The following is a 3,278-nucleotide window of genomic DNA, read 5'->3' as shown; positions in this document are numbered from 1 at the left end:
TGGAGATGTACTGATCATCTTTTGCATCTTGGGATGCAAAAGGTATTGCCAAGATACTATATTGAAAGAAAGGAGGAGTGTGTGAGAACAGAAGGAAAGAAACTTATACTAATTTAACATGGTAGCTGAAAAAGACCTTTTGTAAAATACTTATATGTCTTTGTTGTTGTTGTTATTAAGTACTGTCCAGTTGGTTCTGACTCATAGTGACCCACCCATCTAATATTTTATAAATCAATCATCCTGGTATGTAGCAATACCGTCCTCAAGGATATAGCAATTAACAAAAGTAATAGTTTCTATTATTCGTCATAATAATAGAAATATGTATAATTTATAACAATAATGTATAATAAATAAGTATATATTATTTATAATAAATAAGATTGTTTTCTACAGTAATTTGTAAAACCCTTCAATTAATTGGATTATTTATGTAATTAAACGTGTTAGTTAGTCACAAATTTGGTTACTGAAAATTCTGCCCTTATAGGTCGAATGCAGTTGACATTGATTTTTCTCTGATGATTCGGGTACTTAAAGTGACTAAGATCATTATTAGGACAGTACTCACTGGGTAGTACTATCAACACCGAAATAATACACCTGCATAAACAGGTGCTAATCCTGTTTAGGCCATGAAAGCTTTTGCTTACTTTTCTTAAAATATGAAAAAAATATGTGAGTATACACGTAAATAGAGTTGGTGTGGCACTAAAGGATAAGCACTAGACCACAAGGTCAGTTTGAACTCAGGGTTCGTGGTTTGAACTTACCATCTGCTCCTTGGAAACCCTATACAGGGTCGCTATGATTTGGAACTGACTCATGGGTACTTAACAACAACAACACACATAAATATAAGATCAACATATTGGCTAACTGAGGGTTTTGAATATTTTGGTTACTTGAGGGGACTAGTTAATTGGAGGAGCTCTTGAAGCATAGTGCTCCTAGCTAACTGCAAGGACTGTTTCGAACCTAGCAGCTGCTCTGTAGGAGAAAAACTAAGCAGTCTGCTTCCATTAAGACCTACGGCTCTGGAAAGCCTACAGGGCTGTTCTGCTCTGTCATAGAGGATAGCTATGAGTCGTCAGAATAACTCGACAATATCAGCAGTGAAAGAGCCCTGGTTGCACAGTAGTTTAGTGGTTGGCTACTAACCCACCAGCAGTTTCAATGGAGAAAGATGTGGCAGTCATTTTCTATAAAGATGACAGCCTTACACCTCAACTATCCAGAGGGTATACCCTGTACGCCTGGGGAAACAATAAACAATAGGATGAATGTAAAGCTAATGTTCTTCCATGTAAACTAATACATAATTCACAATAAAACAATTAAAAAAAAAACATGATTCAAAAAAAAAAGATGAGCCTTAGAAACCATATGGGACAGGACTATAAGATGGAACTGGTTTGATGGCATACAACAGCAACAGCACAGTTTTTGTTTTTTGCTGAAAATGAATTCAGTATCTCAAAGGATGAAACAACTGCAGAGTGACAGAGTGGCTGTGAGCTTCAAGACTTCTAGGTGCCTCTGGTAAGTTATCTGATATGTACTTCCCTTTATCCAGTATAAACATTATGTTGTTGTTGTTGTTAAGTGCCGTCGAGTCGGTTCCGACCTATAACAACCCTGTACAGGGTTTCCGAGGCTGTAAATCTTTACGGGAGCAGAACACCTCATCTTTCTCCCAAGGAGCAGCTGGTAGTTTTGAACTGCTAGCCTTAAGGTTCACAGGCCGATTTGTAACCACTACACTACCAGGTGAAAATAACTCTCGTTTATATAACATTTGACAAACACGGTATGTGTGTATTACCTAATTTAATCAAATATTATTTCCTAGGCAGGTATATATAGTAAGGGTGTTGCTGTTATTAGATGCTATCAAGTTGGTACCAACATAGCAACCCTATGTACAACAGAACGAAAACACTGCCCAGTCCTGGGCCAACCTCAAAATTGTTGCCACGCTTGAGCCCACTGATGCTGCCATTTTGCCAATCCACCTCGCTGGGGGTCTTCCTCTTTTTCTCTGACCCTCCACGAAAACTCTTGAATGGGAGGGGGGTGTAATATAAACAGGCAGTCAATAATACTAAGGAACTAGGAGCTCTGCATTGCACTGCTATTAGTCAGTGAAATTCTGATTAAGAAGGTTATCAAAATGGCTTCACTACAAAATGGTCACAAACAGGAACCCCCACAGCCTGTATAAAAATTATTATGGCAAAGGGCTAGTTTGTTTTTCTGAGTGAGTGTGTGAGAAAATACTAGACCTAGGATGAAAATTGCTCACCTGTTGAAATAAATTAAGCACTGAGGCTTTAAGATACAGTAATTTTATAAATCACCACTTCCAAGTGTCTAAATGAGATCCTGGAGTCCTGGAGGGCTTATTCACTTTTTTGATTTTTTTTTGGTGAACAAGTGATTTTCTCCCAAGGAATAAATTATGCCATAATCATAATCCCAGCAACCTACTTCTCAGAGATTGAAAATTCCCAATGATAATCCAGGCGTGGCACTGTAGGATAACTGCTAACCACAAGGTCAGTGTTTCAAACCCATAACCCACTCCTTGGAAACCCTATATTGGGTCACTATGAGTTGTAACCAACTCGACGGCACTTAACAATTTAATAATAATAACAACAACAACAACAAAAACCTGATTTAAGTAAAAGGAAGGATAGTGTTGACAATTTACACAGAGCTTTATGCCCTCAATAAAAAGCCTATGTGACTAGGTAAACAGTTTACATCACTTGAATCACCAGAATATAGAAAGCAATCCTCAAGACAATTTTCAAAGGGAACAAAGGCATCCATAGAAAATCTTAGTCCAAAACCCATGGTGTTCTCACAATGCAAGCTGGTCCATTAGAGAAACCAGAAAGTGCCACTGATGGGGTGTACTAGGGAAGGGTAAAGCAGTGGCTGCTTACCTTTGAAAGTCAGTATTCAATATTTAACCAATAATGGAGTGTCTATTTAGCGTAGATGAGGCTTTCTACTCCCGTAGAGATTTACACCCTCGGAAACCCTGTACAGGGTCGCTATGGGTCGGACCCGACTCGATGGCACTTCACAACAACAACATTTAGCGTAGTGGTTACGAATCGGGCTGCAAACCTTAAGGTCAGCGGTTCGAAACTACCAGCCGCTTCGCGGGAGAAAGATGAGGCTTTCTACTCCCGTAAGGATTTACACCCTCGGAAACCCTGTACAGGGTCGCTATGGGTCGGAACCGACTCAACGGCACTTAA

Source organism: Chrysochloris asiatica, unplaced genomic scaffold (genome assembly GCF_000296735.1).
Source record: "Chrysochloris asiatica unplaced genomic scaffold, ChrAsi1.0 scaffold00122, whole genome shotgun sequence".
Classification (NCBI taxonomy): domain Eukaryota; kingdom Metazoa; phylum Chordata; class Mammalia; order Afrosoricida; family Chrysochloridae; genus Chrysochloris; species Chrysochloris asiatica.
This window is presented reverse-complemented; position numbering follows the sequence as displayed.